The 21,175-nt window shown below is 44.4% G+C and overlaps 1 protein-coding gene and 1 long non-coding RNA gene across 2 annotated transcripts in view; one reads left to right on the top strand and one right to left on the bottom strand.

Annotated features, from left to right (window-relative positions):
• LIPC (lipase C, hepatic type) overlaps positions 1-21,175 on the top strand; it is a 163,371-nt gene that overhangs the window by 75,370 nt on the left and 66,826 nt on the right. The gene's annotated exons all lie outside the window — the stretch shown is intronic.
• The window catches only part of LOC129621407 (uncharacterized), a 40,966-nt gene continuing 37,323 nt past the window's right edge, over positions 17,533-21,175 (bottom strand). The window contains exon 3 of the long non-coding RNA XR_008699329.1: positions 17,533-17,721. This is a non-coding gene — a long non-coding RNA (uncharacterized LOC129621407). The remainder of the gene's footprint in view (positions 17,722-21,175) is intronic.

Raw genomic sequence — 21,175 nt, 5'->3', positions numbered from 1 at the left:
CTCCTGCCCTATGCAGCCAGTAAAGCTCCGCGGTCAACCAGAGAACAGTGCTTCTCTGTGTTCTCATCAAGGGGTGCTGAGCAACCCAGAGAAAACCCAGAAACCATCAGATCAAAAGTCCTTGTGTGGTCCTCTCTCCCTCTATGATTCTCCCCTTATTGTCCATAGATGCACCTCTTCCAGAACCCCTATGACGTTCCAACCACCACAGGAGGCTTTCCCCAGGTTTCACATCAAGATGACGCTCTCCACACTCCATGCCCCAACTGCACATACACCAACTCCATCAAAGGTGCTTGGCACACTTCACCCCCTACACACCCCCAGCTGGCAGTAGCTCAGACCTGCCTGGCTGCCAGAGACTCTATCACCACCTGCTGCGTCCTCTACTCCTGGTGTCCATGGAGCTTGGGTTTCAAGATCCCTCACTTGCCCAAGACCCTTTCAAAGATCTTGTGCTCCTTTTCTTAAAGAGGCCCCCCAGATGGTATCCACGATTCAGAGCTTACAGAATCTCTTTCCTGCCCACAGTGATCTCCAGAACCCTGCATGCCTTACACATCATCAGTGTTTAAAAAGGGCTGCTGGTGGTTTAGTCACTCAGGCATGTCCGACCCTTGCGACCCCATGGACTGTGGCCCACCAGGCTCCTCTGTCCATGGGATTCTCCAGGCAAGAATACTGGAGTGGGTTGCCATTTCCTTCTCCAATGCATGAAAGTGAAAAGTGAAAGTGAAGTCGCTCAGTCGTGTCCGGCTCTTAGCGACCCCATGGACTGCAGCCCACCAGGCTCCTCTGTCCATGGGATTTTCCAGGCAAGGGTCCTGTAGTGGGGTGCCATTGCTTTCTCCAAGGAAAGTTCTAACTATTAAAATACACAAACCGATCCTGACATGGGAAGTCTCCTGAGTGGCAGCTAAATAAACTCTTTCTTCATCACCCCCTGAGTTCTGAACTAAGTTTCCTGTCACTAAATAATGATCTGGAGACCAGGTGGTTATTTGGGGGTAGAGTCCAAAGGGGTTGAGAATACATTCATGTTGTTTTGGCTCAAAAACAAAGAGTTGCATGTAGGACCCATCACAGCCCTAAGTCACACTTCTTAGTTTTGTTATCATCTGCCCAGTCTCCCGAGCCCCACACTGGGTGTTGTCATCAACTTCCACTTCTCCTTCAGTCCCGATATCCAACCAGCCGCCAAACCCTGTGGATCTGCCCCAGGCAGAACTGCTCTTCTGCTCCAGGCTCTCTGATGGCCTGGGACCTGATCCTCTGTGTCTCTCCAGGGAGCTTCTGGCAACTTCTCATCTGGGCCCAAGCCCTGGCTGCCCAGCCCAGAAGCCACCCTGGCCCCAGAGCGGTCTTCCTGTTGTACAGATTGGATGGTCACAGCTGCACAGCCCCAGCCCAAAGTGAGGAAGTGTAACAGAAGTTGTCCAAGCCAACACTGTCCTGGGAGATAAAGTTAAGTTGTAGATAGGACTTGACCAAAAGTCTTCTAGGCAGCAGCCATTACCAACTAAGGGAAAGATCAGAGTCATCCATCAGGGAGGTCTGGTTTGGCACAAAGACGCAGAAGTAGGATCTAACTGGAACAGAGAAAGGAGAGTATAACAGAAACAAAGTGATCAGATTCTTGGGAGAGGATAGGGAGCCGACCAAAACTTAGGGGTCCCCAGATCCCCCAGCAGTCCCTTAGATAGGAGTTTTGGGAGGCAGTGAGGAGTAAAAACAGTATGGATTTTGGGTATCAGTTTTCCCTCATGCAAATTGTAGAATCAGGGACAAATAGAATGAATCCCTGAGCCTCAGTTTTCTCCTATGTAAAATGGGAATGATAATGTCTGCTTTGCAGGGTGTGGTGAAGAATGAGCTGTAAGAACTAGCAGATGGTGGTGTTGATGATGGGAATGTGGAGTGGTGACGGGGGGTGGGGAGGGAGGATCTCTAGTCCCTTCACCATCATGCTGGCTCTCCTCTGAACATGCTCCAGTGGCTCCATGTGCTCTGAGACCAAACACAATGCTCCCTTGTCACTTAACCAGCACAGAATCAAACAGCACTGTCATGTCCCTTTACCAAAACATGCGTCTAACAATGCAGTCTATAATCACGTGAGGGCTGGGGGTGGAGTGGGGGGACTCTACAGTATTTACTCCTGTTGAGAATAAAAATCAGAATCAAATAAACCCATGGATCTTCCCACAAATGCTATTACTAGGTCACCGCTCATTGTCTTTTCCTAGGCTACTTGGGTTTAACATCCAAGTTCAGTTCAGTTCAGTCGCTCAGTCATGTCCTACTCTTTGTGACCCCATGGCCTGCAGCACACCAGGCTTCCCTGTCCCTCACCAACTCCTGGAGCTTGCTAAAACCCATGTCCATCAAGTCGGTGATGCTATCCAGCCATCTCATCCTCTGTCGTCCCCTTCTCCTCATGCCTTCAATCTTTCCCAGCATCAGGGTCTTTTCAAATGAGTCAGTTCTTTGCATCAGGTGGCCAAAGTATTGGAGTTTCAGCTTCAGCATCAGTCCTTCCAATGAACATTCAGGACTGATTTCCTTTAGGATGGACTGATTTGATCTTGCAGTCCAAGGAACTCTCACGAGTTTTCTCTAACACCACAGCTTGAATGCATCAATTCTTCAGTGCTCAGCTTTCTTTATAGTCCAACACTCACATCCATACATGACTACTGGAAAAACCATAGCTTTGACTAGACGGACCTTTGTTGGTAAAGTAATTTCTCTGCTTTTTAATATGCTGTCTAGGTTGGTCATAGCTTTTCTTCCACGGAGTAAGCGTCTTTTAATTTCATGGCTGCAGTCACCATCTGCAATAATTTTGGAGCCAAAAAAATAAATAAATAAAGTCTGTCACTGTTTCCATTGTTTCCCCATCTATTTGCCATGAAGTGATGGGACCGGATATCATGATCTTAGTTTTCTGAATGTTGAGTTTTAAGCCAGCTTTTTCATTCTCCTCTTTCACTTTCATCAAGAGGCTCTTTAGTTCCTCTGTGCCTTGTGCAATAAGGATGGTGTCATCTGTGAATCTGAGGTTATTGATTTTTTCCTGGCAATCTTGAGGCCAGCTTGTGCTTCATCCAGCCCGGCATTTTGCATGATGTACTCTGCATATAAGTTATATAAGAAGGGTGACAATATACAGTCTTGACATGCAACCCTGTTAACTTTTATCTTTTCAGTTTTTCCTCTCTCTCTCTCTTTCTCTTTCTTACCTTGTGAAATTTTTGGATTTTTTTTCTGATGTCATGTCCAGCTTCTTGACCTCAGAAATTTGATGTACTCAGATTCTATATTATTATCCAAATCGATGACAAAATTGCTAAGACAAAGGCAAGGATCAAACCCTGAGTCAAAGTACAGGAGCCCTTCCTTCAAGGGCACATGAATCTCTACATCGGTACTGTGGGTATATGAGTCCAGTTAGTTATCCATCAATCTAACCGTTCTTGCAGCCAGTCCTTATTTCTCCCACCTATCCACAGGGATATTGAGAAACCTTATCAAACATGCTGCTCAAGACTTTTTTTTCATCCTTCACTCCCTCATTTAGTAAGTCTCTGAGTCCTACTCATTCCACTTCAAAATGTCTCTCATAGATCTTCCTCTCCTACATCTCTACAGTCAACACACCTCATCAGGACCTTTACCATCTCCCCCTGGATCACTGCAGTAGCTCCCTCATTGGCCTTCTCACCTTTACGCTTTCTGGAAAAGACTTGAGGCAGCTCAGCATATGTATATTCAAATGCCTCCACTCTGTCAGAGTATAATCATTACCTACAAGGCACTCATACTATTTTGCATTCCTTAAGGTTTGTTTTTCTTTCCAGTTCTACACTCCAGTACTTTTGGGGGGTAATGGCAGATCTGCTTCCAAAGTGACAAAGAATTTAGAAACATTTTTCAATTTATTTTTAACATCTATGTCAGGGAACAAAGGAATCATAGTTGGTGACAGAGAGGGGAAGGAAGGAAAAGGGAATTTTAATAGCTTTAGCTTTTACAGGAACTTGCATCAGTACTGGTTACATTGGTATGTGATGTTAGATTAGGTCTAGCACAAGAAGAAGGGGTACATTAAATTGTCCTGAATATATCTACCAGTTTTTATCATACCATTTTGTAAACTCTATGCAGAAGTCAATTTCCTCAAGAGGAAATTGCCCTACCATGACTTTTTAGAATAAGCAAACCCCAAACTTCTTTCTTGGGCTTCCCTTGTGGCTCAGCTAGAAAAGAATCTGCCTGCAATGCGGGAGACCTGGGTTTGATCCCTGGGTTGGGAAGATCCCCTAGAGAAGGAAAAGGCTACCCACTCCAGTATTCTGGCCTGGAGAATTCTACGAACTGCATAGTCCATGGCGTCGCAAAGAGTCACAACTGAGCAACTTTCACTTTCACTTTCTCTTTCAAACTTCTTTTTTAACATAACTTAGTCATCTGGTTCTAACACCATGATTCTGAGAACAGACAATGGTGCAATCTTAGCGCCTCTAGCTCTCTACCCATCAGAAATTTTCTGCAGCCTGAATTTAGGTAGGATGGAAAGAATAACTAGATATCTGCCATGCATCTTGGTGTTAGAAGGTGGGTGTAAAATCCCAGCTTGGCCACACTCCTAGGCAGGCCAGAATTTAACAGCATTCTTGGGATGTCTGGGCTGAGAGAGAAGCAGTAGCTGAAGATGCTCGAGGCTAGACCCAAGGCCTGGCTAATTAAATAAAGGGTGGTAAGTTGGAGCCTTACATGGGACTTAATGATACCACAGCCCCTGGAATGCAGTGAGAAGTGGCTGACACACCAGGACATCTTTTCTTCCTCTTTCTCTGCTATTCCTCTGATGCCCCATGCCCATTGAGGAACCCACTGGAGGCCCTTTCCCTCCTCTTAAGGTCCACAGTACTGTCTGCACCTCTTCCAAAGCACTCCTACACTGCTCTTTATATGCAGGACCATGCTCCCCGCAAGACAGTTTGCATCTAGACAACAGGCTTGTGACTTACTCATCTACATATGCGAACACTACCTGGCACAGAGTAAGTGCTGAATATACGTGTGCGCATGTTCAGTCGCTCAGTCATGTCTGACTCTTTGCGGCCCCATGGACTATAGCTTGCCAGGTTTCTTTGTCCATGGAATTTTCCAGGCAAGAATACTGGAGTGGGTTGCCATTCCCTACTCCAGGGATTGAACCCGCTTCTCTTGTGTAGTATACGTTACAGTCAAAGAAAGAAATGTTTGTAGTGCATCATTACTTAGCTCCTTCACTGGAGTTACATTTAGTTTTCAATCCCATGTAAATTTCTCCCTTTTTTAAAAACACATTATAATTTAGTTTGCCATCACTCTTGCTTTAGGGTCACAAATGTCAACATAGTTAGCTTCAAGGAATGTTTGGACATCAGGGTGTAATGTTCCAAAATCAGAAGTTTTTTAAAACTAAGACTTTCAATGCTGAAGAAAAGGTTTAAAATGAGTAGGGCATATTCATTCATTTATGTTCTCCATAAACAACTCCTGGTGTGTTCCCAGTATGCCAGACAATCACATTGGACTTAGGGGGATAAAGATTAGTAACATATTGTTATCACCACCCCAAGAAACTCTCAGGCTAGAGACCTTCCCTAACCCTTCAGCAAGCATTGTTTTTTAATATTTATTTATTTAATTATTCATTTATTTGGCTGAGCCAGGTCTTGGTTGTAGCACATGGGATCTTTAGCTGCAGCATATGAATTCTCAGTTGCAGCATGCAAGATCTAGTTCCCTGACCAGGGATCGAACCCAGGCCCCCTGCACTGGGAGTCTGGAGCCCTAGCCACTGGACCACCAGGGAAACCCCTCCTTCAGCAAGCATTTAATGAGCCTGAAAGGTACCCAAATACTTCTCTTGGCCTTTTTTCTTTTTCAAGCAAACACTTCCATCATATGTGCTAAGCATCAATGAAGATGGTATATTAACATAAATAATTTACACAGGCACTTTGTAAACATTAACTATTATCTTTATAACAACTCTATGAGGTTTGTACAATTAATTGCCTATATTATACACAAATCATCTCTTTTAATCCTTACAATTAAATAAGGACAACATTGCTAGTCCTGTAACAAAAATGAAGGAACTGAAACTCAGAAAGTTAACTATTAATAATTTTCCCAGAGTCACATGGCCTGTTAAGTGATAGAATCAGGACTTTTTTTTTTCCTAAGAGAACTCAGCGTGTTCCTTAAACCCTGGTTAGAATCCATCACTGGGTTTCCCTGCTGTCTATACAGAGGCTGGAGGAAGAGGGCAGAGGGCAAGGTTAGAGGCCAGTTGGAATCACAGAGCGGTTTATGATAAGACTTTAGGGGTATCATGGCCCTGGGGTGACTGGGATATGGGGACACCAGTAGGTATCTTTGTCAGGAGCCCAGGAGGTGAGGGCTTAGTTTGCATGTGCAGAACTTTGCATCTAGTCCAGGCACCCACCATTATTTTACCTGCCATTCAGACACACAGCACCCCATTCGGGTCTTGTTACAAGCAAGTCAGGTTTCAAATTCACCTGCTCATTTCAGAGCAGGGCTCAGCCCCTGGGTGTCAACCAAGGGCAGAGTGCATATGAGCTGCTATTGACACGTGTCTCCATGAGACCCCACACCTGTCAGGGACCAAGCCACAAAACAAGTATCTGAGAGCAAGTCACCTGAGCAGGCAACAGAAGAAGGAGGCGGCAGAGAGATGGTTAGATAGCATCAACAACTCAGTGGACACAAATCTGAGCAAACTCTGGGAGATAGTGAAGGACAGACATGGGAGCCTGGTGTGCTGCAGTCCATGGGGTCACAAAGAGTTGGACAGGACTTATCAACTGAACGACAAGAACACTTGAGCAGAAAGAATACTTCAGAAGCTACCGAGTTGGGGGGTCTCCTCAGCCTGTGGATTTCAAGGCACTGGGGCCCACAGCACTCAGCTCCCAGGGCAAACACATACACATGCACACACACACACATGCACACACACAGACACACAGACACACACATGCACACACACACATATGCACATACACACACATGCTCATCAGGTGGGCATTTTCATAAGGAAACCAGAGAGGAGCACTTCTGAGTTCATGATCTATTTTAAGAGCTGACAGGACATAACTTCCAGATGGAAAAAAGAAAAGAAATGCTCAGAAAACCCTGTGTACGACAGAGCTCCAAAACCTAGCTTGAAGTCTTTTTCTGTCATACCAGGTCAGAGTGCAGGGCCCTGTGGTGTCCTAACTGGAATAAACGAGCTCTATCCTGGCTCCAGTGAAACCCCAGGCCTGCAACATAAACGTGCCCACTATAGCTGGGTAATTCCTGCCCCACCCAGCGCACTGAGTTTTCCAAGCAGAGGAGCATAAATGTGCCATTATGCTGCAGGAACCCCGCAGCAGAAGTGAGGGCAGCTGTCCATTCTACAATGTTCTTTTTTACCTTGTGGCCACCTTTAGACCTTTCAGAAAAGAGATGGGTTCTGAATTTCAAGCAGGCAATGCTTCAAGCCAAAGCTACAAAGAAATTCCTGTTTTAGACAAATCTGTCTCTGGAGGTCAACATCACCACACACACATGTAGAAAGGACTCTGAGGTAGTCAGGGTGGGATTCAACAGGCTCAGGAAGAGCCGAGTGTGGTCTGAGGACTGCACTGTCCTGTCACTCAGCCTGAGTCTCCAGGCCAGCCTGGTCTCCTTGGCACTTTCAACAACTCTTTTTTCTAGATTTTTGATCGTTAAGGACAAATTTGGATCTCTCTTTCTCTTTTTTCCTTCTCCCTGCAATCTCAAATGTGTCAAAAGAAATAACATTTCTACCATTGTTGTCAGAAACGAGATGCAAATAACTTGCCCCCATCAAACACCAGTGTTCTTTTCACCAGAGAGCAGCGCTCCAAGGGCAACAGATCATTAAGTACCACCCGGTGCGCAGAAGCCCAAACGCCCAATTATCTCCACCCTAGGAGAGCGGGGCAAGCTGTACTCTGCTTTATAAGGACTGTTGTGCTTCTGATGGCAAAAAAAAAAAAAACAAAAAAAAACAATCTCCTGGTTCTTAAGTGGCTTTGGGGACATCAAGAACCACAGCCCTAGAAAGAATAAAACTCATGTGGTCAAATATTTTCATTCACATCAGGCTTCAAAACCTGGGTCACAAAGAAATTGGAGTAACCACTGAGGCAAAGAGGATGAAAATTTCCCCAACACTGGACATCATAAAGTGAAAGTGAAAGTCACTCAGTCAAGTCTGACTCTTTGCGACCCCATGGACTAGTCCATGGGATTCTCCAGGCCAGAATACTGGAGTGGGTTGCCATTCCCTTCTCCAGGGGATCTTCCCTATCCAGGGATCGAACCCAATGTCTCCCTCATTGCAGGCAGATTCTTTACCAACTGAGCCATCGGGGAAGGGGTCTCCAATTTGGGGGGGCATTGGAAACTTGAGGCGACAGCACTGGAAGAGGCCAACCATCCATGAACAGGCAGGAACCAAAGGGGTAGGGATGCTACTGGAAAGCTACCTGGGAGCCAGGCCAGGGGTAGGGGGGGTGGGAGCAGACTCAGGCCCACGTAATGACTGGAGGCTCTGCTACATATGGCCCCAGCCCCACCACTCACTAGCCCATGTGGTCCCAGGCAAGTTATAAATGATCCCTGAGCCTCAGTGTCCTCATCTTTAAAGGTGAACATACGTTATTGGGTTGTTGTGAGGATTGTTGTTGTTTGGTTGCAAAGTCAGGTTCAACTCTTTGTGACCCCATGGACTATAGCCTGCCAGGCTCCTCTGTCCATGGGATTTCTCAGGGAAGAATACTGGAGTGGGTAGCCATTACCTTCTCCATGGGAACTTCCCACACCAGGGATCAAATCCATGTCTTCTGAATTGGCAGGTGAATTCTTTACTATTGAGCCATTTGAGAAGTCCATTATGAGGATTAAATGATCTAATATGCAAAAAAGCATTTAGAACAAGGCTCAGCACACAGAAAGTGCTCAACAGTTATTCTTGTTGGACAGTCAGGCCAGTGGGTAGTGAACCATATGAGGTAGAACATTTCATGAGTATAAAGATATGCTGTTCCAATGATCTAATCAATTGCTGTGAGAATGTGCCTCCCTTTATTGTAACATGATCTGTTTCCTTCCTGTTCCACCCTGCCCTACCCTAGCCTTCTTCTTTGGCTAAATATCCCTTCAACTGGTCTTCAGGGGATATGGTTTCAAGTCCCTTTTCTCTTAGGTTCTCCTTGGAACAAGTTCAAGTTGCAATTCCAATGTCCATTTCTAAAGCCAGTTTGCACTCAAACATACATTCCAAGGACAAAATGAATCACCTCCACCATTGACTATCCACTTGCATTTCTGGGACTTCAGATGCATCCTCAGGTCTGCGGAGCCAGCACACATGGCCTCCTGAACTCCCTGCTTGCAGGAGATGCCTGGCCCTCTCGTGCCTCTGGTAGAGGAATCTAAGTGCTTGGAGTGTCCTCTTTACCCAGCCAACCTGGAGGGCTCCCTCAGAGGGGAGGGCAGCAGCCTCTGCCACCCCTGCCCTTGTGGGGTGTGCCCTGCCTAGGCTGTGCTTGGACCACTCTGCACCACCTGTCTGCTCTGCTCCAGTCTCACAAAAACACCTGTGATGGGCTCCTCCCCCCAGCACCTGTGCCTTACAACTGGGCTCTCTTTAGCCCAGGAGAGGAGAGACCATCCAGGAAGGATATGGTTCTACTGCCTGCGGCATTGCTGGAGACAAGGGCATTGTTTTGCTGCCCATGTAGATCTTTAAAACCACAGCTACACTCAAGGCCAGAAATAGAAGGCACACCCAGCCTGGTATCTGTTCTCCTGCCAGGACCGAAAGGGCACGCTTCCACAAGAGACGCTCAGCCAGCTGTGCGAGTGACAGCCCCAGGGAAGGGGCTGAGGAGAAGGTACCGCAGAGAGTCCCCAGGCCCCCTGCCTGTCCCCCTCCATTCCCAGGCAATTCTGCCCACAAGTCCAAACCCAGACCCCCAGCTTCTGAGAAACCCTTGTGGGCAGACAGCAATATTTTCTTTCTCCGGATGATGCCAACTGCCAAGGGGCACCTCCGATAAAGCGCTAGTGTTCTCCCTGGAAACACAGGCTGCAATTGTGCTCTGCTCAAATCTGGCTCTGTTCCCTGATTCCTAAGCCCTGCTGGCTTCCCCCAGCCTCCACCCTGCCCAGGGAAGACACTACAGGTGCACAGGGGCAACCAGCTACACATCAGCATATTTATGTGTACTTACTGGTTCAAAAATGAAAACTGTTTTTACAATGGCTAGGCCATCTGAAATTCGCCACCTGAAATTCTCTCTTTGTTTCTCTTATCCACTCAGATGTCTAAACAAAAGAGAAAAAACATATTTTCTTTTTTCCTCTCTTTTTAACAAAAAGGAAACCAATATAAGCCAAAGTGATTTGACTTCAGATCAGATCAGTCGCTCAGTCGTGTCTGACTCTTTGCGACCCCATGAACCGCAGTACGCCAGGCCTCCCTGTCCATCACCAACTCCCGGAGTTCACTCAGACTCACGTCCATCGAGTCAGTGATGCCATCCAGCCATCTCATCCTCTGTCGTCCCCTTCTCCTCCTGCCCCCAATCCCTCCCAGCATCAGAGTCTTTTCCAATGAGTCAACTCTTCGCATGAGGTGGCCAAAGTACTGGAGTTTCAGCTTTAGTATCATTCCTTCCAAAGAAATCCCAGGGCTGATCTCCTTCAGAATGGTCTGGTTGGATCTCCTTGCAGTCCAAGGGACTCACAAGAGTCTTCTCCAACACCACAGTTCAAAAGCAACAATTCTTCAGCGCTCAGCCTTCTTCACAGTCCAATTCTCACATCCATACATGATCACAGGAAAAACCATAGCCTTGACTAGACGAACCTTTGTTGGCAAAGTAATGTCTCTGCTTTTGAATATGCTATCTAGGTTGGTCATAACTTTCCTTCCAAGGAGTAAGCATCTTTTAATTTCATGGCTGCAGTCACCATCTGCAGTGATTTTGGAGCCCAGAAAAATAAAGTCTGACACTGTTTCCACTGTTTCCACTGTTTCCCCATCTATTTCCCATGAAGTGGTGGGACCAGATGCCATGATCTTCATTTTCTGAATGTTGAGCTTTAAGCCAACTTTTTCACTCTCCACTTTCACTTTCATCAAGAGGCTTTTTAGTTCCTCTTCACTTTCTGCCATAAGGGTGGTGTCATCTGCATATCTGAGGTTATTGATATTTCTCCCAGCAATCTTGATTCCAGCTTGCGTTTCTTCCAGTCCAGCGTTTCTCATGATGTACTCTGCATATAAGTTAAATAAACAGGGTGATAATATACAGCCTTGACGAACTCCTTTTCCTATTTGGAACCAGTCTGTTGTTCCATGTCCAGTTCTAACTGTTGCTTCCTGACCTGCATGTAGGTTTCTCAAGAGGCAGATCAGGTGTTCTGGTATTCCCATCTCTTTCAGAATTTTCCACAGTTCATTGTGATCCACACAATCAAAGGCTTTGGCATAGTCAATAAAGCAGAAATAGATGTTTTTCTGGAACTCTCTTGCTTTTTCCCTGATCCAGCGGATGTTGGCAATTTGATCTCTGGTTCCTCTGCCTTTTCTAAAACCAGCTTGAACATCAGGAAGTTCACGGTTCACATATTGCTGAAGCCTGGCTTGAAGAATTTTGAGCATTACTTTACTAGCATGTGAGATGAGTGCAATTGTGAGGTAGTTTGAGCAGTCTTTGGCATTGCCTTTCTTTGGGGTTGGAATGAAAACTGACCTTTTCCAGTCCTGTGGCCACTGCTGAGTTTTCCAAATTTGCTGGCATATTGAGTGCAGCACTTGCACAGCATCATCTTTCAGGAATTGGAATAGCTCAACTGGAATTCCATCACCTCCACTAGCTTTGTTTGTAGTGATGCTTTCTAAGGCCCACTTGACTTCACATTCCAGGATGTCTGGCTCTAGGTCAGTGATCACACCATCATGATTATCTGGGTCGTGAAGATCTTTTTTGTACAGTTCTTCTGTGTATTCTTGCCATCTCTTCTTAATATCTTCTGCTTCTCTTAGGTCCATACCATTTCTGTTCTTTATCGAGCTCATCTTTGCATGAAATGTTCCTTTGGTATCTCTGATTTTCTTGAAGAGATCCCTAGTCTTTCCCATTCTGTTGTTTTCCTCTGTTTCTTTGCATTGATCGCTGAAGAAGGCTTTCTTATCTCTTCTTGCTATTCTTTGGAACTCTGCATTCAGATGTTTATATCTTTCCTTTTCTCCTTTGCTTTTCGCTTCTCTTCTTTTCACAGCTATTTGTAAGGCCCCCCCAGACAGCCATTTTGCTTTTTTGCATTTCTTTTCCATGGGGATGGTCTTGATCCCTGTCTCCTGTACAATGTCATGAACCTCATTCCATAGTTCATCAGGCACTCTATCTATCAGATCTAGGCCCTTAAATCTATTTCTCACTTCCACTGTATAATCATAAGGGATTTGATTTAGGTCATACCTGAATGGTGTAGTGGTTTTCCCTACTTTCTTCAATTTAAGTCTGAATTTGGCAATAAGGAGTTCATGGTCTGAGCCACAGACAGCTCCTGGTCTTGTTTTTGCTGACTGTATAGAGCTTCTCCATCTTTGGCTGCAAAGAATATAATCAATCTGATTTCGGTGTTGACCATCTGGTGATGTCCATGTATAGAGTCTTCTCTTATGTTGTTGGAAGAGGGTGTTTGTTATGACCAGTTCATTTTCTTGGCAAAACTCTATCAGTCTTTGCCCTGCTTCATTCATATTCCAAGGCCAAATTTGCCTGTTACCCCAGGTGTTTCCTGACTTCCTACTTTTGCATTCCAGTCCCCTATAATGAAAAGGACATCTTTTTTGGGTGTTAGTTCTAAAAGGTCTTGTAGGTCTTCATAGAACCCTTCAACTTCAGCTTCTTCAGCATTACTGGTTGGGGCATAGACTTGGATTACTGTGATATTGAATGGTTTGCCTTGGAAACGAACAGAGATCATTCTGTTGTTTTTGAGATTGCCTCCAAGTACTGCCACTCCATTTCTTCTGAGGAATTCCTGCCCGCAGTAGTAGATATAATGGTCATCTGAGTTAAATTCACCCATTCCAGTCCATTTCAGTTCGCTGATTCCTAGAATGTCGACATTCATTCTTGCCATCTCTTGTTTGACCACTTCCAATTTGCCTTGATTCATGGACCTGACATTCCAGGTTCCTATGCAATATTGCTCTTTACAGCATCGGACCTTGCTTCTATCACCAGTCACATCCACAGCTGGGTATTGTTTTTGCTTTGGCTCCATCCCTTCATTCTTTCTGGAGTTATTTCTCCACTGATCTCCATAGCATATTGGGCACCTACTGACCTGGGGAGTTTGTTTCTCTTTCAGTATCCTATTATTTTGCCTTTTCATACTGTTCATGGGGTTCTCAACACAAGAATACTGAAGTGGTTTGCCATTCCCTTCTCCAGTGGATCACATTCTGTCAAATGTCTCCACCATGACCTGCCCATCTTGGGTTGCCCCACGGGCATGGCTTAGTTTCATTGAGTTACACAAGGCTGTGGTCCTAGTGTGATTAGATTGACTAGTTTTCTGTGAGTATGGTTTCAGTGTGTTTGCCCTCTGATGCCCTCTTGCAACACCTACCATCTTACTTGGGTTTCTCTTACCTTGGGCGTGGGGTATCTCTTCATGGCTGCTTCAGCAAAGCGCAGCCATTGCTCCTTACCTTGGACGAGGGATATCTCCTCACCACCGCCCTTCCTGATCTTCAGCGTGGGATAGCTCCTCTAGGCCCTCCTGCGCCCGCACAGCCACGGCTCCTTGGACGTGGGGTTGGTCCTCCCGGCCACCACCCCTGGCCTCGGGCGTGGGGCGTGTGATTTGACTTAGCTCATTAGTAAACATACAAATGGGGAGCTTCCCTGGTGACTCAGTGGTAAAGAATCCACCCACCAATGCAGGAGACACAAGTTTAATCCCTGGTCCAGGAAGATCCCACATACCACAGAGCAACTAAGCCTGTGGGACAAAATGATTGAGCCTGTGCTCTAGAACTGGGAAATTGCCAACTCCTAAAGCTCATGCACCCTAGAGCCCATGCTCCGCAACAAGAGAAACCACGACAATGAGAGACCCACACACTGCAACGAGAGTTGCCCCAGGTCGCCCTAACGAGAGAAAAGCCCGTACAGCAATGTGACCATACAACACAGCGAAAAATACATAAATAGATAAAATTATTTTTAAAAACATACAAATATGAGAGCGTCTTTTTCTTGGAATGTAATCTTTCACCTTCCTACAGGTCATGTGGCACATCTGCCTTGAGGGGTGCCTTGCTCCCCTCAAAAAGTATGAGTACTTACCTTACTTGGATAAACAAAAGAGTTCACTAAAGTGGTCGTCCTTAAAACAGAGAGTAGACCCTAGTACAAATTTCAGCCTCTGGAATTCTAGAAGGCAGAAAGAGCAACTTACTAGTAATTTTAAAATCCAGACTCTACCAGCTATTTCCAAAAATTAAGCCAATCATCCCCAAAGTAATTAGTCCAGCCCAGTTCCTTTCCTTTTTTTTTTTTTTTTTTTTCCTTTTGCCTGACAGAGTCTTTACCTTGGCTTCCCAGGTAGCTCAGCTGGTAAAGAAACCACCTGCAATGCAGGAGATCCTGGTTCGATTTCTGAGTTGGGAAGTTCCCCTGGAGAAGGGATAGGCTAACCACTCTAGTATTCTTGGGTTTCCCTGGTGGCTCAGATAGTAAAGAATCCACCTGCTCAGTATTCTTGGGTTTCCCTGGTGGCTCAGACAGTAAAGAATCCACCTGCTATGAGGGAGACCTGGGTTCGATCCCTGGGTTAGGAAAATCCCCTGGAGGAGGGTATGGCAACCCACTCCAGTATTCTTGCCTGGAGAATCCCATGGACAGAGGAGCCTGGTGGGCTACAGTCCATGGGGTCACAAAGAGTCAGACATGACTGAGAGACTTAGCACATATAATATCAGTACATCAAGCAGTAACATGTTCTTGAATTCAATCATCTAGTAATTTTGATTAAGAGAAACTAAAAGCAGCCCAAACAATTATCGTAGTACACACTGTTCCAATCCTTAGTCAGAAAGGACTACTTTAAGGCTGGCTGCTGCATCACATAGGTTACAAATTATTATTTACTATTTTTTCATGGATAAAGACACTGACTTTCAAAAGATTTAGGGGAAATTTTGATCCCTTTCTTTCTTAAGAAAATTGAGGTTTTAAAAACTATCTAAGAAAGAAAAAGTCAGTACTGATATATATATGCTGCTTGAGCAAAATGGCAAGTGACCTGAACACAGGCCTCAGAGAGCTTCCCTATTGTGCTGTGGTCACTATAGGGGTGCGGTGATCCTGAACCCTCATACTTTGGTGAAATAGAAAATGCTTTTCCTAGCTCTGTGCCTGTCATAAAGGCACTCTCTTTATTAGCGAATTCATTGACATGGGAAAGTTTGAGCATATCACCTTTGTTCTGGACCAAAACTGTTTTCATCCCCAAATACAAAACTGAGGACTGAGAGGGGTTCTTCAGGCTGAAGCTGTTTCTGATGAAGTTCTCATTAGCCCAGCTCCTGGGATGCCTTTTTCTCTCCATTCTTTCTTGCACCCTGTCTAATCCCATGTGTGAAGAACCAATCAACATGTCCTGACCTTGGTGAAAAAAACATGGGATTTTTACCCTCTGCTCTTGCTACTTTCTCTTGCCATAATTCTTTGCTTCTTTCTTTCCTCTCTCTTGGTGCAAGTTGTAGCCAGTGCTCCTTCATGCACAACAGTCCGGGGCATTTGTCTCCAGTCCTATATCAGAGTGCACCTGGTACAGTAAGTCTTCTAGGCTAATGCAACAAGGACTAGAGGACAAAACAAGCCACCTGAAGTACAATAAGGCATATGTGTGGGGGAAGGTGAGGGACACATTACTGGAATCTTTTCTTTGTTCAGTTCAGTTCATTTCAGTCGCTCAGTCATGTCCGACTCTTTGCAACCCCATGAACTGCAACATGCCAGGCCTCCCTGTCCATCACCAACTCCCGAAGTTTACCCAAACTCATGTCCACTGAGTCAGTGATGCCATCCAACCATCTCATTCTCTATCTTCTCCTTCTGCTTTCAATCTTTCCCAGCATCAGGGTCTTTTCAAATGAGTCAGCTCTTCGCATCAGGTGGCCAAAGGATTGGAGTTTCAGCTTCAACATCGGTCCTTCCAATGAACACCCAGGACTGATCTCCTTTAGGATGGACCGGTTGCATCTCCTTGCAGTCCAAGGGACTCTCAAGAGTCTTCTCCAACACCACAGTTCAAAAGCATCAATTCTTTGGTGCTCAACCTTCTTTATATTCCAACTCTCACATCCATACATGACTACTAGAAAACCCATAGCCTTGACTAGATGGACCTTTGTTGACAAAGTAATGTCTCTGCTTTTTAATATGCTGTCTAGGTTGGTCATAACTTTCCTTCCAAGGAGTAAGCATCTTTTAATTTCATGGCTGCAATCACCATCTGCAGTGATTTTGGAGCCCCCAAAAATAAAGTCAGCCACTGTTTTCTTTGTTACTATATCCAAACCCACAATTTCTCCCCAGTGTCATCTGTGAGATACACCAGTCTACTTCCAATGCTTCAGATGAAATAGAATTCATCAAATTCAATGCCCTGACTTGTCTCCATAGGATGGGCCACATTCTCTATTCTAATTCCAATGCTGGCCCAAATATTCCTGAAAGTTCATTAACTCTTATTAGACATTCCACAAATCCCAGGCTTTCTGAGTTGGCACAGAGTAGTTGGGAAAGCAGAGACTGCGGAATCAAGAAGACTTAGATTAGAATCCTAGAGAAGCTGCCCACTAGTTATGGGCAGGTTCAGCTCCTGGAGTTTCAGTTTCCCCATTTGCAAATGAAGCAATATCAGCTAATCCAAAGGTTTCTGTAAGGATTACATGCTAGCCTACAAGTGTCAGGTAAATCTGCATTATCCTTCAAGATTCATTTCCCACCACCACTGGCACAGCCTTGGTTCTTTTTTTACAACTTTCTAAAGCATAACAGCCAAACTATGGCTTGCCAGTCCTCAACAAGCCAGGCCCCCTCCACGCATTCTGAGTGCTCTGCTACATCATTTACAGGAATGCAACTCTGTCTTCTCTCCTCTCCAACTTACACTTCTCAGTGATCAAGAATTACTTCTGTCACTATTCCCAGTGTTAGCATGTCTGTGTTTGAAAACTGAACAGTGTTAAGCAAAAGTACATCATAATACGATAATTGAATTGAATTAAATTCTATCAATGGGAGTCTACCCTTACATCCATGAGTTAAAATTTCACTTCTCATAATTGACATCAGTAATTAAATGAATTCAGAATACAAGAGCTTTTTAAAATAGCAATGCTATTTATATACTATTTTATTTCCGTAAGACTTCAATTAGTTTCACAGTTAACCAAAATGTTCAAGTACAGAATCCTATTACTTCCTCCATTCATTTGACACATATTTATTGGATTCCTTCTGTATGCCAACATTGTGCTAGCTGCTGGGCACTGGATGGTAGACACACCGACAAGAACTCAGTTCCCTGGAAGAGGAAAGAGATACCTCATCAATAAGAAGGCACACCTTTCTTGCATGTTTAAAATACTTGTGAAATTGGAATCTATCTTATAAATGCCATGGGCTAGGCCATGGTTGTGAGATTGATCAGATGTACCCATATTATCATCACTTCAGTTGAGTTAAGTGCACTGTTGAGACTGCCTGGGCCAAGCTTAATTGCTGGTTAAAATGTTTTCAAAATGACTAAGCTTTGATTTTTCAGGCAAAAATGCATCAAGATGGTGGTAAGGCATAAATTTTATATTTATTATGGGAGAAATGACTGCCACCCCCTAATTTCTTACAAGGTAACAAACAGATGTTTTATGGAAAGATAATGACAATACATGAAGTCATGCTGTACTGATACATGGGGATTGTCCACACTCTAAGCAAAGCAACGGACAGTAGGAGAAACTGCCAAATCCTCAAAATAGATGAAAGAACTCTCAAAGCAATAACAGCCTGCTGTGAACAAGTCATGCATGGCCCAGGCAGGACTATGATTAAACCATTCATGTCACAGTTTAATTTGTAGCTTTCCTTTATCCCTTTTTAGTGGTATATAAAACAATCATACTATCCATGGCATGTTATATTCAAGGAACCCAAGTGTCTGCATTGTAGGCAGATTCTTTACCAGCTGAGCCACAAGGGAAGACCAGGAATACTGGAGTGGGTAGCCTGTCCCTTCTCCAGCGGATCTTCCCAACCCAGGAATCAAACTGGGGTCTCCTGCATTGCAGGCAGATTCTTTACCAACTGAGCTATCAGGGAAGCCCTAATGAAATACTGCAATAAACTCAAAAGCTTTTGCACAGCAAAGGAAGTCATAAGCAAAATGAAAAGACAACCCACAGGACAGGATAAAATATTTGCAAACAATATGACTGACAAGGGATTAATCTCCAAAATTTACAAACAGCTCTTGCAGCTTAACATAAAAAAAACCCTCAATTTTTTAAAATGGTCATAAGACCTAAATAGATATTTCTCCAAAGAAGACATACAGATGGCCAACAGGCACATGAAAAGAGGCTTAATATTGCTAATTATTAGAGAAATGCAAATCAAAACCACAATGAGATATCATATCACACCAGTCAGAATGGTCATCATCAAAAAGTCTACAAATAATAAATGCTGGAGAGGGTGTGAAGAAAAAGGAACCCTCCTACACTGTTGGTAGGAATGTAAATTGGTATAGCTGATATGGAGAAAAGTATGCAAGTTCCTTAGAAAACTAAAAATAGCACTACTGTATGATCCAGCAATTCCACTCCTGGGCATGTATCTGTAGAAAACCATGATCTGAAAGGAATCATGCACCCCCATGTTCCTTGCAGCACTGTTTCTAAAGCCAAGATATGGAAGCAACCTGCATGTCCATCAACAGAGGAATGGATAAAGAAGATGTGGCACATACACAATAGAATACTACTCAGACATTAAAAAGAACAAAATAATGCCATTTACAGCAACATGGATATAACTAGAGATTATCATACTAAGTGAAGTAAGTCAGAATGACAGATATCATGTGAATAGCACTTACATTTGGAATCTGAAATATGGCACAAATGAAATTATCTATAAAACAGAGACAGACCTGTAGACCTGGAGAACAGAGGTGACGTTGCCAAAAGGGGGAGGCAGGCAGGAAAGGGATGGACCAGGAGTTTGGGGCTGGTAGATGCAAACTATTGTATATAGGATGGATAAATAACAAAGTCCTACTGTACAGCACAGGGAACTGTACTCAATATCCTATAAGAAACCATAATGGAAAAGGATATAAAAAAAGAACATCTATATGTATATACCTGAGTCACTTTGCTGTACAGCAGAGATTGGCACAACATGGTAAATCAACTGTAGTCCAGTCGAAAATAAAAATTAAAAGCAAACAAAAACAAGTAATCAGAACAAAATTTTTCCAGGTCTTGAAAATGTTATAAAACAATAAGCCAGATGCTGCCATAGGGAATACCAGTACAACTTAATCTGTATACACAGGCAGGAAAGGCCTCCCTGAGGAGCTGAAGTCCAAGAGAAGCCAGCCGTGTGGAGAGCCAGCAGAGTATTCTAAGCGAAGGGAACCAGCAGTGCAAAGGCCCTGCAGTGGGAAAGAGGTTGTATGTTCCGGGAGAATTTTATCACTGGACACAAAGCTCTGGCCCGCTCAGAAGCCCATGACAACATCATAAGGCCACAAACCAGCCCAACACATAGCAAGCATTCCACAGTGGTCCGCACTTATCTGTGGTTTCACTTGCCTCAGTTTCAGTTAACTTCGGTCAATCATCATCTGTAACTATTAAAGGGAAATTCCAGAAACAGTTCATATGTTCTAAAGTGCACATTGTTTTGAGTAGCATGTTGAAACCTTGCACCCTCCCACCCCATTGCATCCACAATATGAACAGTCCCTTTGTTGAGCACATCCATACTATATATACTATCTGCCCATTCAGATCAGATCAGATCAGATCAGTCACTCAGTCGTGTCCGACTCTTTACGACCCCATGAATCGCAGCACGCCAGGCCTCCCTGTCCATCACCAACTCCCGGAGTTCACTCAGACTCACGTCCATCGAGTCAGTGATGCCATCCAGCCATCTCATCCTCTGTCGTCCCCTTCTCCTCCTGCCCCCAACCCCTCCCAGCATCACAGTCTTTTCCAATGAGTCAACTCTTTGCATGAGGTGGCCAAAGTACTGGAGTTTCAGCTTTAGCATCATTCCTTCCAAAGAAATCCCACGGCTGATCTCCTTCAGAATGGTCTGGTTGGATCTCCTTGCAGTCCAAGGGACTCTCAAGAGTCTTCTTCAACACCACAGTTCAAAAGCATCAATTCTTCGGTGCTCAGCCTTCTTCACAGTCCAATTCTCACATCCATACCTGACTACAGGAAAAACCATAGCCTTGACTAGATGAACCTTTGTTGGCAAAGTAATGTCTCTGCTTTTGAATATGCTATCTAGGTCTGCCCATTAGTATAGGAAAAAACAGTACATATAGGATTTGGAACTATCCAGCTTCAGGCATTCTCTGGGGTCTTGGAATGCATCCCTCATGGATAAGGGGTGGTGGACTAGTAATAATTTGGAACTTCTGTAAGTATTTATTGTACTTCACCCTGATAAATATGTGGAGTCTAATAGTCTAATTATTCTGGTAAAGGCAATGCCCACTGGCATCAACACCCACAAAGAAATTCTATAGCAAATAACCATAAGGGGAAAAAATGAAAAACCAGTTCAGATAAGGCAAATCTCACTTCTCTGCCTCTTTAGCTTGAGTGCTTGATTCTCCTATCAACTTCTCTTGGTGTCCTTCACAACCCTACACTTTGCAGAAATGCTATAAATTCCTTCAAACCAGTGGATGGCTTAGTTCAGGAGACTTACAAGAATTTAGAAGCAAATAAACCTCA

The sequence above is a fragment of the Bubalus kerabau genome, chromosome 10 (genome assembly GCF_029407905.1).
Source record: "Bubalus kerabau isolate K-KA32 ecotype Philippines breed swamp buffalo chromosome 10, PCC_UOA_SB_1v2, whole genome shotgun sequence".
NCBI lineage: Eukaryota > Metazoa > Chordata > Mammalia > Artiodactyla > Bovidae > Bubalus > Bubalus kerabau.
This window is presented reverse-complemented; position numbering and strand designations above follow the sequence as displayed.